Source organism: Leiobunum rupestre, chromosome 5, assembly GCF_980474605.1.
Source record: "Leiobunum rupestre chromosome 5, qqLeiRupe1.1.hap1, whole genome shotgun sequence".
In the NCBI taxonomy this organism is placed as follows: domain Eukaryota; kingdom Metazoa; phylum Arthropoda; class Arachnida; order Opiliones; family Sclerosomatidae; genus Leiobunum; species Leiobunum rupestre.
The window spans coordinates 57564262-57577667 of record NC_143388.1 but is presented as its reverse complement, the minus strand read 5'-3'; positions in this window follow the sequence as shown (position 1 = coordinate 57577667).

The window sequence follows — 13406 nt, the reverse complement described above, 5'->3', positions numbered from 1 at the left end:
GCCATATTTTATTGCACATATTTCTTGATTACCACTATTCCCATTAACGCTATTACACCGCAGAACCAAATTCACAACCAAAACACACCAAACTTTGAAGTAGTAAGTCATTTCCAGTTTCCATTAATTTGATAGCTTTGATTTAAATGTTATTTTGTTGCAGGAAACTGAAACGCCCAAAGTACCTAAAAGAGTTTGCCCACGAGAACTATCCTATTTGGCTTTACCATCTAAAGTGGACTTTAACAATCTGCATATACCAAAAGGATGGGCTTTAGAACTAGATAAGGAATTTTTTACTTTCATTAAGCTTCAAAAAATTATTAAGTCATTGAAGGAACACTATCAAGCAAGGCTACTTCTGCATCAGTGAAAGTTTTGGATAAAAAAATTGATCCGGAAAGAATTTGTCCAAATCTCATACTAAAACCAGGCAATGACATTAACATTTTCTTGATTAAATTGGATGAATTTTCGGTATGCCCGGGCAATGATGGCAGTGCACAAGCAATCCCGAAAAGCACCTACAGGAAAAGGTTATTTGTGCCCGAACCTAGATTCGGTATATAGCAGAAGTTGTTCGGGATTGTTCACGAAATCATCCAACACTCCCCGTTGTTGGAAGTGTTCGCAATACCGTTGTACCTTAAGAGCTATGAAAGCCCGAAGCTTGAAGCGTTTAAAAAAACCAAAGCCTAGTACCACAAAATCAGATAAAGCCAAACGAGTGGTTTCCAATTTCAAAGATATGTTGTCAAGACTTAAGAAATCCAGGAATATCACTGAGAAAATGATACAGATATGTAAAGGACGACTAAATAAAGAAAAGCCAGGTTCATTTTTATCAGTTTACTTGGAACAACAAATAAAAGCCATGACCACTTCAAAATATGGCATGAAATGGGACCCCCTATTTCTTAAATGGTGCTGCTACCTGAAAAATAAATCCAAGTCGACTTACGAAGCTTTTAGAAAATCAAGAACCATACATCTTCCTACTACTAGAACATTATATAACCACATGCACACTACTACGAACTCATCTGGATTTCACTATGAAGTTGTCAAACAAATGTGTGATGATATAGGAGTTGCAAATCTCCCGGAACATCAAAAGTATTTCATGATTATGCTCGATGAAATGAAAGTGAAGGAAAACTTAGTTTGTCACAAAGACACTGGACTTTTAACTGGTTTTACAAATTTAATAAAAGAGCATAATGATATTGAGCGAGAAATTACAGGAAAAAATACTCCAACATTGGCCACTCAAGTCCTGCAGCTTATGCTACGAGGTATTACATCTGATATTCGCATTGCATTTGCCCATTTTCCAAGCAAAACAGCAACTGGTGCAGTCCTTTATAATATAATATGGGAAGCCATAAGGCGATGTGAAAATGCTGGATTTAGGATTCTAGGAGTCGTAGCAGATGGAGCAACAAGCAACAGAAAGTTTTCCGCATGTGCTTTCCTTTGGATACTGATGACAGTAGAATTCCGTACTACACAGATAACCTTGATGCGACTGATGAAGAGCGACCAATATACTTTATATCAGATGCCCCTCATTTAATAAAAACTTGTCGAAACTGCTTTAGTCACAACTGTCATAATTCCAAATGTAGAAAATTATGGAAAAATGGTGAAGAAATATTATGGAATGTGATCATGAGGTTATATCACCAGAAAGTCAGAGTCAAGGGAAAATTCACACACGTTCCCAAGTTAACGTACTCTCACGTTTTCCTTCAATCTTACTCAAGAATGCGTGCCTCCCTTGCAGTGCAAATTTTAAGCGAAACAGTTGCATCAACAAGTTCTTTGATCTTTCAATGTTAAAAGTTCCAGTGAAGCTAATCGAACCCTCAACCAAGATAAAAAACTATACACTTCAATTGACGATGAGCGATTAACGGTTAGTTTTTTAAAGGCAACTTAGTTTTCATTTAATCCTTAATGAAATAAAAATTTAATTACAGTGGCTAGAAGGTGATTGTATTGCATATTGGGATGAATGGGAGAGAGATGTCCGAGCAAGACCAGGTGACTTTTCAAAGTTCGAGCGAGATAATATGATGCTGAGCCGAGAAATTATCGAAGGGCTGAAAATAACTAGGAAATAATAATGCATGCGTATTTGAACTATTATTAACATTTTCTGAAATTTTAATTTTAATTTCAGCCCATTCAACTGTAAAAATTGTACGTTTCCTTCTAAATAAAGGTGAGCCTTACGTTCTTACACATCATTTGAACCAAGATCCGTTGGAGCAAAGTTTTGGGCGTCGTCGATCTCCATGTGGAAGGAACACCAATCCGTCAGTTTGGTTTTCTTAAGATAATTCTCTTTCTCTAGACAACTAGGTTTCTTAGGTTTACTCTTCTTATCACAGGAACTTTGGTTGTAAAATTGTAAATAGAGATCTTTGTCTGGATCGTTGTCAAGGAATGAAAAATCTTCAGACTTTTCTTTCTCTAGATGACTAGGTTTACTCGCCTTATCACAGGAACTTTGGTTGTAAAATTTTAAATACAGATCTTTGTCTGGATCGTTATCCAGGAAAGAAAAATCTTCTTTATCAGGGGAACAGTTGCAGCACGAGTCAGATAATGTAGCTTTTGCAGCTGCCTTCGAGTTTTTTTGGCTACGTTCTTTTCTTGTAAATTCTTCCTGAGTGCTTTGTTGACTTTTAAAGCTTCTTTGGTATCTAACTGATATTGTTCTTGAATATCATTTACAAGACACTTTCCTCTTGTGTTGAAGAAAACATCCAACATTTTCTAAAATACTTTTTCATTGATATCATTTGGATATATTTCAGACCATTTCTCCATGATTTCTTTCTTATCCAAAACTGCATTCTTTGCTATATCTTTTAGTTTTAGACCCCTGGTTTCTTGGGCAGATTCCACATAAAACATGTCTGATATTTCTTTAACCTTCTTCATTATCTCAAAAAAATCATCCGAGACATTAGTTAATCTTCCCCGTGTAAGCTTTTATATCCACAGTTCCGATGGGTCTAGGGATAGTGATTCCGGAATTATCTTGTCTGTTAGAATGGCCTTTTTGATGCTGGCCAGATCTTGTTTGGTCTTTTTCGATGCTTTAAAAGTAGCGAAACCACTCACAAACCTCAAAACATTTTCATTTGATTATTTTTTTTTGCTCTTGAAACAACTCTGGCTTAGCTTCCATTTTATTCTTCTTTTTTTCATATTGTAAAAGAACTTTCTCGGTACGAATTTTTAAAACAACCATGAAGAACGTAAAGAACCTCTCATAAATAGTACTCAATACAGATCTTTGATGCTGAACGTCCATTTCTTTAAAACTATTAAGTTGTTTTTAAAGAAGAATTGTTACTGCATCATTTTTCCTCTCCTTGCGACAAATGAAATTAACTACAGTTAAGTAACTTTCTCTTGTACTTTGGGAATTCAAGTTGTGAAACAAAATTTGTTCGAACTCATTGATAATTGTTGAATTGCTATGGAATTCTTCGAGAAACTGTTGTTTTATTTCTCATCACCTCATCAACGTATTCACAAGGAAGATAATTTTTTAACTCGTTTAAAGTTTTATTTAAAACAGTTTTTGTCTCTTCATAATTATCTGAAATGAAATACCATGGCATGGTTAAACTTTTTGTATTTATTATGTATGGTTCTCTATTATTTCCCTTACTGGCAAGGCTTAAAGGAAAAGTGTTTATTTTTTAAATTTCAGCAGCCCATAAGACAAATTGTCTGTTAAATTAAATAATAACAATCACAATAGTTAATATTTGCCATTGAATAAAGAATACGGTGGTTTTATAACTTACCTTTATTAAAATTAATATTCGAAACGTTAACTCTTTCCATTTCTGGATGCTTTCGTGAAGTTGATGCGACTGCTTAGCTCTGATTGGACCCAAGACTTGACGTCATAACCGGAAATAATAGGAGAACTTTTCGCCCGTGGCCATTTTCAACAGCTCCTTCTATTCCTCTTGTAGTTTCTATGATGGAAGCGATAAACGGGTTAAACTTATTTTATTTTATTCGCCTTTTCGCCAAATCGCAGCCCCCCTTCCTGCACTCGTTGCAAGCGGGCACGGAGCACGTGGAAGGGACCAAATTGGTTTTAGTGGTTTACCGCAGCGGTGTTGGGGGGCAAGAGAGAGAAATATTGAACAACTAGCTGAGAAGCCCGCCTTACAGGCGGGCCCTCAGCTAGTGGTGTATTTTGAGGCACTCTTTACCCCATAGTCAAACCCCCCCCCAGTAAGGCCTCCTCCCCCTTTTTCCCAGGGGATAATTTCCATAGTACTCTTTTCCCCATAGTAGAACCCCCCCAGTAAGGCCTCCTCCCCCTTTTTCCCAGGGGATAATTTCCAGACTTGGAAATAGTGATATTTTTAACAGGGGTCCTACGGGCTCGCGACCCCCCATAACTTTCTTTTTATTGAGGGCCACTGGCCCAAGGGGGGTTCAGAAGCACCGTAAAAAAATAATTTCCAGAAATGTCTATGATATTTGTAATATATATTTTTTATTTAATTTGGGAGCCCCGGTGGCTCACAACCCCTTTCGAATGATTTATTTTAAGGGCCACCTGATTTTTTTTAAGAGCCATTGGCCCGAAGACTCCCGCTATTTCCAAGTCTGATAATTTCCATGGGACCCTTTCCCCATAGTAGAACCCCCCCCCCCAGTAAGGCCTCCTCCCCCTTTTCCCATGTGATAATTACCGTAGTAACCCCTCCCCCGTTTACCATATGATGACTACCGTGGGACCCAATGTGATAATTACCTTGATAATAACTGTGGTACCACCTCCCCCCTTTCCCATGTGATAAAAACCGTGGTATCCCCTACACCCTTTTCCCATGCGATAATTTCCGTGGTACCGTTTTCCCCGCTAAAATACCATTTCCCACGCGAGAATTTCCGGGGTACCGTTTTCCCCGCTAAAATAACTCAAAAACTCGCAGGCGTCCCAAACGACTCTGTACTCCTTCAAGCCCCCTGTACCGAATGGCTGATTTACTCTCATGACGAACAAATAAAAATACGGTCGTCCTTGAGTCTCGATTTACAGTGCGAAATTTGAGCCAGTGCGAAATCCGATCCGAAAATTTAAAAACAAACTTAATGACCAAAATATACTTGACCTAGTAGCTCGGACATTTTTATGGCTTTTACGGGCTTTCCAACAATTTGCTCTGATTAATCGTTTTGCGAGAAAGAATTAAATTTACCAAATCCATTGGTTATGGCATAAGTTATAAAGATTATAGGGCAACTAAGAAATTTATATATATTAGATATATACAAACAAATTGCGGCAAGCTGTTCAGCTAAGGTGGCGCCAATTATTTTAAAACAGTCAGGAAATTCAGCAGATGCTTACACAAAAACCATAAACCAATTAAAGTTAAAAGTAAATAGGGAGTTGAATATACGTTGACCAATCAGTTAGACGAATACTGATGCTCGTTTCATAACCGAGATCAGCTATCATGTAGGCACATATTTTTTGCTAGGAAACATTTAGGAATGACAGAGTTTACCGAAAACCTCATTGGTTAGAGATGGCAAAATAATAACCGTAGTTTCCCCATCTATTCAGCTCAAAGGAAAACTGCTAGAATTAAAAAGAAAAGTGTACTTCGACAAAATGAAAATTTCATTTAATATTAATGAAATACATAATTTAGCTTCTCGATGTGGTATGAAACAATACTCTAAAACGGTTGATCTACTTTTAAAACTTAAACCAGTTTAAAACTAATTTAACTAAATAAGGATATACCATCCCTATCTTTAGATAATGGTGGGAGTGATTGTGATGAGGAAGGGAACTGTGAGAAGGGAAGGGAAGATGAAAATTATTTACTGGAGGAATGGAGTTTAACAAGACAAGCAATAGATAGTACATTGGAAAACCAGCATTAACCATACATATTAAACTTATTATTTACCATGGTGAATATTAGTAGAAATTATGTTTAATTCAGAGAATACCATGCCGTTTTCTCTGAATTAAACATAATTTCTATTAACCATACACTTCATAACCAGCTAGAACCCAAATCTACAGTTGATAACCTTTTAAAACCCTATCTACAGTTGATAGTCTTTAAGGAACCGTCAACATGATCAAAGAATTTAGACCCCAGGAATGGAAACTGCAGCTCCATCTAGTATAATTTGCTTGTCTCTAGCCTCCAAAGGCAAACCTAGGTTGACGGGCTTATTTCCGGTTCTATTGATTCGCCTAGCCGGAAGCTCTCCCGTCAACTCGAAGCCGAGACATTAACGGTTTTTCTTTTGATTCCTGGGGTCTATATTCTTTGACATGATAGATAACCTTTTTGAACCCCAATCTACAGTTGATAACTTTTTAGAACCCCAATCTACAGATGATAACTGTTTAGAAACCCACAATATGAGATAACCTTTTAGAAACCCAACAACCAATTGGTAGCATAGTAGTAAAAAGTCAGATAGATAATAGGAATGCAGTTTCACAATCAGACACAGGAGTTACCATTCCATGATTTTGGCCAATGCCGCACACTTATCCACGAGGGATAAATTAAAAATACCTATAGTTCAAAACTCCAGGGGGAGACCAGAAAAGGGTTCGACCAGAAGCAAAAATACAGCTAAACCAAATCCTATTCCGGAAAGAATAAACGGGAATATAAGCAGATCTGTTGTTAAAACACCTAGATTATTCGATGACAGTGAAACTAAAATAAATAGTTTATTTGTAAAAGGAGTAGAGGATATAGAAATATTCTATAGTAAAACTCAGTGGTATACAAATAGAATAATTTATGCATTTAGTTTATTATTAAGCGAAGCTTACCCAGACAGAAAAGGTTTTCAGGATACTATGAATGGTTTTGGTTTCAGCTTCGAACCTGTTCCAAAGGATATGATCCAAGTTTTACACAGTGGCTTAAAACAGCACTATAGGGAATGATATTGGGGAAATAAAATTTACAATTCATTTCCTAGTATATTTTCAATCGAGGTTGATGAACAAATATGTAACATTTTAAAATGCTAGGTGTGCTACAGCCTACTCATAATTTTCTAGGGGGGCCCCAAATCCTTTCCCTCTTTTGTACGGTTTAGAGAACATTTTGTGAAATAATAAGAAATTAAATTTTAAGCTTATTAAAAATAAACATCAATAGACCTTTTTGGAAATTACATTCAGGGAAGTAAGCTAAAGCGGCAGCTGCTATAAGAACAGAGGTTTTAATGAACCCGATTCGTAATAGATGGCGCCTACGTCAATTTTCTTTTCGCGCGGAAATGTTTTAGTTTTCGCAAATTCTTCTAGCTTTAAAGCCAAAAGTGGATCGTCAAACGAATGTTCTAATTTTTATTGTCTTAATCAAATATTTACCTGGTATAAATCGTGTTTTATGAATCCCAGCAGTTTTTAAAGTAAATTTCTACATAATATATGGTAAGTCTTATATATAAATTACATGACTGGTAAAATATTCCATCTTTTGTGATTTATAGGTAAGCCACGGTATCACTTAACATGGGAGTAACGTACTGTTCAGTCCTGAATTGTAAACAAAAGGGTCCTCAAGATAAATATGGAAATAAAGTAAGTTCCAGCTCAACTTTACTTATTTATGAAATCTAATTTCAAATGTATATTGTTTAGGTGTCATACCACAAAGTCCCAGCGGCTAATCCAATGCGTAGAGATTGGTTTAAATTGATTCGTCGTCGAGACTATTTGTATAAGCCAGTAGCAAATGTTTACGTCTGTTCATTACATTTCAACGATAAGGATTATATAAAAAAGTCAGCAAATAATTACCGGAGACTACATGATAACTCAATGCCATCAAAATTTGAATGTGAGTTTAAAACAACATCGACTATTAATCAAAAGCCTGATACAAGTTTTCAAAGTAATATTGCATGTGCAGACGCTGGGAATAACGAAAATCAACCCGATAAGAATGACCCTAAAACATTAAGTCCAACAGTCATTGCTGTTGAAAGCTCAAATGTTACTACCACTGAAGATATTCAGCGAGCCGAACCAACAGTGATGATTGTTACACACGATAATAATGGAAGACAGAACAAGAAAAGTTACTCTGAAGTGACAAGTGAACCAGTCATCACTGTAAGAAGCTCTATTGTAGATCCTCTGGCAAGAAAAGCAGAAGCCACAGAAATAATTGCAGAAAAACATAATGGCATGTGTTGCCAACAACTAAAAGTAGAATTGGAAACTTTAAAGAAACTGGTTGTCGAGTTAAAAGTTAAACTCAAAGTGAAAGATGTTGAAGTAACTATGGCCAATTATAAACTAAAGGAAATCAAGTCTACGTTAGAAGATGAGATATCTACAAACAGATGCTTACGAAGGAAAATATCAGAAACCCTCGTTACCGTTGATTCCATTAAAGACAATGATCAAGAAGTCTACTTTTATACTGGAATTCCGAGTTATAAGAGGCTAATGGCTATATACAAATTTCTAAACCCAGGCGTAAATGGGGAAAATATAATTTGGTGGAATTCCAAAACAGCTGACCACCAAACTCCTCCTTCACCAGCTGGACGTCCGAGAAAAATTCCAACTCAAGATCAGTTCCTGATGGTTTTAATGAGGCTCCGATTAGGCCTGTTTGTGAAAGACCTAGCTCGCCGTTTTGGTGTTTCATCAAGCGTAGTTAGTGTAACTACAATTTCATGGCTGAATTTCATGTACCTTCGGTTGGGTCAAATTAACATTTGGCCAACAAGGGAACAAGTAGATGCCACAATGCCCGAAGACTTTAAAAGGGAATACCCAACTATGGGCGTTTTTTTGGATGCCTCTGAGATTAGGTGCCAAGTGCCGCATTCTCTTACATTACAATCTGGAACATATTCCACGTACAAATCGTGTAATATCTATAAGGGACTGATTGGCATTAGTCCATTCGGAAACATCACTTCTGTGTCAGCTCTCTTTACAGGAAATATCTCCGATAAAGAGCTTACCAGGAGGAGTGGCTTCTTAAACCTTGATTTTGCACCCAATGATTCTGTAATGGTTGACAAAGGGTTTTTGATTGTCGATTTGTTACAAGAAATTGATGTACCAGTTTCAATTAACATTCCGCCTTTCCTACATGACAAAGGCCAATTCACAAAAGAGGAAATTGCCCTAACTCAGAGTATCGCTGTTTTAAGAATTCACGTTGAAAGATGAATTGCTAGAATAAAACAGTATCACATATTAGACCGAACGATACCTATCACACTCTCCCCCGTTATTAATCAGCTTTGGACAGTTGTGGGATTGTTGACCAACTTTCAAAATCCCATTATTAAGCCGAAGCCTGTTGGGACTCTCGGTAGCTTGAATGAAACTCTTGAAATTAATGACATGGAAATTGATTCGGATCTGGAAATTCTAGAAAATTACTTTGAGGAGCAGGCTCCGGAGTTTCATAAATCTTTTGATGAGGAATTTTTAGAAGAGCGGCCATTTGATCCTGATGAAATAATTGCAATTTCTTACTGAACACCATGGGGGGTGCGTAATGGTTTACGGATGGTGCAAAATGGTGTATAATGGGTGCCTTTCAATCAACTTGTTAATTTTTGAACACAGCGTTTGTGGGGGGGGGGGGGGGCAAGTTAACTGGGCCCTTTCGAGTTCTTATCTGTAGTTTACGTCACTGGGAATTTACCAGGTTACCGCCCCTTTTCCGCGGCTTATTTTAAATAAAAATTAAAAATGTAAACATTGAAATGTTCGCGTACGATTACAAAAACCTATTCGCAAAAATTACTAATTTAATCACGTCAACAATTAAATGTATTGTTTATATCTTTATATTTCTGCTTACATTTATTTTTTAATTTAAAAAGTGTCGTTAAAACCTAGGTTAAAACATGTGAAACCACAACCTTTTAGTAGTGCTCGGAATTATTTATTCATTATCATAAATTGCGATATTTTTCCTCATCGTATTGAAGAAATAAACTTGTTATGTAACCAACGATTTCGTTAATCTACTACTCATTCTACCTATTCAAACAAATAATTGTTTTTATTAAGTTTTAGGTGTATCCACTTTCTTTTATTCAGCTATTTCATCTTGAAATATTACTATTTAAATTAAGGCTAAAATTACTTATTCGTGAATAAAAAAAGTCCGAGCACTACTTATTAGTAACTACATTTCCAACTAAATAAACCCCCAGTGTATCAAACACGTGTTCGTGCGTTTTCATTCGAAGAAAATCCAGATTTACCAAGGAAATACAGGTGCGTTTCCCGTATTTCAGAAAATACGTGTTTTCTCAAATACGAGCGTTTTCATTCAGCGTAGCACGGATTTAGAAATACGGATTTAGGAAATCCGTATTTCTAAATCATTTCTAAAAACATTATAAACAAGACGTACGACGGTCAGAATACACACAATCCTTCTAATGTGTTAAGTTTGTTTGAGCTATTCACAGCAACCTGCAACGCCGGTATCACAACCAAAATATATCCACGGTCACACATATATACATATTTACACTTATTTGTTACTTCTAGTCATACTTTGAAAGCATCGAAGAGTCAGCCGTTGAGTGTCACACTTATTTCTTCTGGTTAATAATAATAATAATAATAATGATAATCAGCTAGGCTAATACCCAAGGCACCACCTTAGGCAAAGACTAGTTCGATCAGTTTCATACTTATTTGTTACTTCTGATCACACTTATTACTTCTGGTCATACGCCGAAGACTAGGTCGATCAGTGTCATACTTAATTGTTACTTCTGGTCATACGTTGAAAGCGCGGCGCACTCTGAACGGCCTTGAAAAACGCTAGAGGGAAACGGGCACGTAGACCTCTATAAACACGCGGATTTACAATGTTGGAAATTGCGGCGCTCCGTATACGCTGCCCCAAAAACCTTACTTTGAATTAAAATTAAGCAACGTAATTGCAATTCTAGGTTATATGGAAACTACAGCTAATAAAAATATAACTTTCATGAAAATCGGACTTAAATTAAGGAACGTTATGCCGACTTTCAGGCGGAAATATAAGTGTCACACTTATTTGTTTCTTTTGGTCATATTAGAACGGCCTTCGATAAGTGGCACACTTATTTGTTACTTCAGGTCATACGTTGTAAGCATCGCGTATTACTCCGATAAGTGTCACACCTATTTGTTACTATTGGTCATATTAGAACGGCCTCCGATAAGTGTCACACTTATTTGTTATTTCAGGTCATACGTTGTGAGAACGGCCTTCGATAAGTGTCACACTTATTTAATACTATTGGTCATATTAGAACGGCCTCCGATAAGTGTCACACTTATATGTTACTTCAGGTTATACGTTGTGAGAACGGCCTTCGATAAGTGTCACACTTATTTAATACTATTGGTCATATTAGAACGGCCTCCGATAAGTGTCACACTTATTTGTTACTTCAGGTCATACGTTGTAAGCATCGCGTAATACTCCGATAAGTGTCACACTTATTTGCTACTATTGGTCATATTAGAACGGCCTCCGATAAGTGTCACACTTTATTTGTTATTTCAGGTCATACGTTGTAAGCATCGCGTAATACTCCGATAAGTGTCACACTTATTTGTTACTTAAGGTCATACGTTGTAAGCATCGCGTAATACTCCGATAAGTGTCACACCTATTTGTTACTATTGGTCATATTAGAACGGCCTCCGATAAGTGTCACACTTATTTGTTATTTCAGGTCATACGTTGTGAGAACGGCCTTCGATAAGTGTCACACTTATTTAATACTATTGGTCATATTAGAACGGCCTCCGATAAGTGTCACACTTATATGTTACTTCAGGTTATACGTTGTGAGAACGGCCTTCGATAAGTGTCACACTTATTTAATACTATTGGTCATATTAGAACGGCCTCCGATAAGTGTCACACTTATTTGTTACTTCAGGTCATACGTTGTAAGCATCGCGTAATACTCCGATAAGTGTCACACTTATTTGCTACTATTGGTCATATTAGAACGGCCTCCGATAAGTGTCACACTTTATTTGTTATTTCAGGTCATACGTTGTAAGCATCGCGTAATACTCCGATAAGTGTCACACTTATTTGTTACTTAAGGTCATACGTTGTAAGCATCGCGTAATACTCCGATAAGTGTCACACCTATTTGTTACTATTGGTCATATTAGAACGGCCTCCGATAAGTGTCACACTTATTTGTTATTTCAGGTCATACGTTGTGAGAACGGCCTTCGATAAGTGTCACACTTATTTAAAACTATTGGTCATATTAGAACGGCCTCCGATAAGTGTCACACTTATATGTTACTTCAGGTTATACGTTGTGAGAACGGCCTTCGATAAGTGTCACACTTATTTAATACTATTGGTCATATTAGAACGGCCTCCGATAAGTGTCACACTTATTTGTTACTTCAGGTCATACGTTGTAAGCATCGCGTAATACTCCGATAAGTGTCACACTTATTTGCTACTATTGGTCATATTAGAACGGCCTCCGATAAGTGGCACACTTATTTGTTACTTCAGGTCATACGTTGTAAGCATCGCGTAATACTCCGATAAGTGTCACACTTATTTGTTACTTAAGGTCATACGTTGTAAGCATCGCGTAATACTCCGATAAGTGTCACACCTATTTGTTACTATTGGTCATATTAGAACGGCCTCCGATAAGTGTCACACTTATTTGTTATTTCAGGTCATACGTTGTGAGAACGGCCTTCGATAAGTGTCACACTTATTTAATACTATTGGTCATATTAGAACGGCCTCCGATAAGTGTCACACTTATATGTTACTTCAGGTTATACGTTGTGAGAACGGCCTTCGATAAGTGTCACACTTATTTAATACTATTGGTCATATTAGAACGGCCTCCGATAAGTGTCACACTTATTTGTTACTTCAGGTCATACGTTGTAAGCATCGCGTAATACTCCGATAAGTGTCACACTTATTTGCTACTATTGGTCATATTAGAACGGCCTCCGATAAGTGTCACACTTTATTTGTTATTTCAGGTCATACGTTGTAAGCATCGCGTAATACTCCGATAAGTGTCACACTTATTTGTTACTTAAGGTCATACGTTGTAAGCATCGCGTAATACTCCGATAAGTGTCACACCTATTTGTTACTATTGGTCATATTAGAACGGCCTCCGATAAGTGTCACACTTATTTGTTATTTCAGGTCATACGTTGTGAGAACGGCCTTCGATAAGTGTCACACTTATTTAATACTATTGGTCATATTAGAACGGCCTCCGATAAGTGTCACACTTATATGTTACTTCAGGTTATACGTTGTGAGAACGGCCTTCGATAAGTGTCACACTTATTTAATACTATT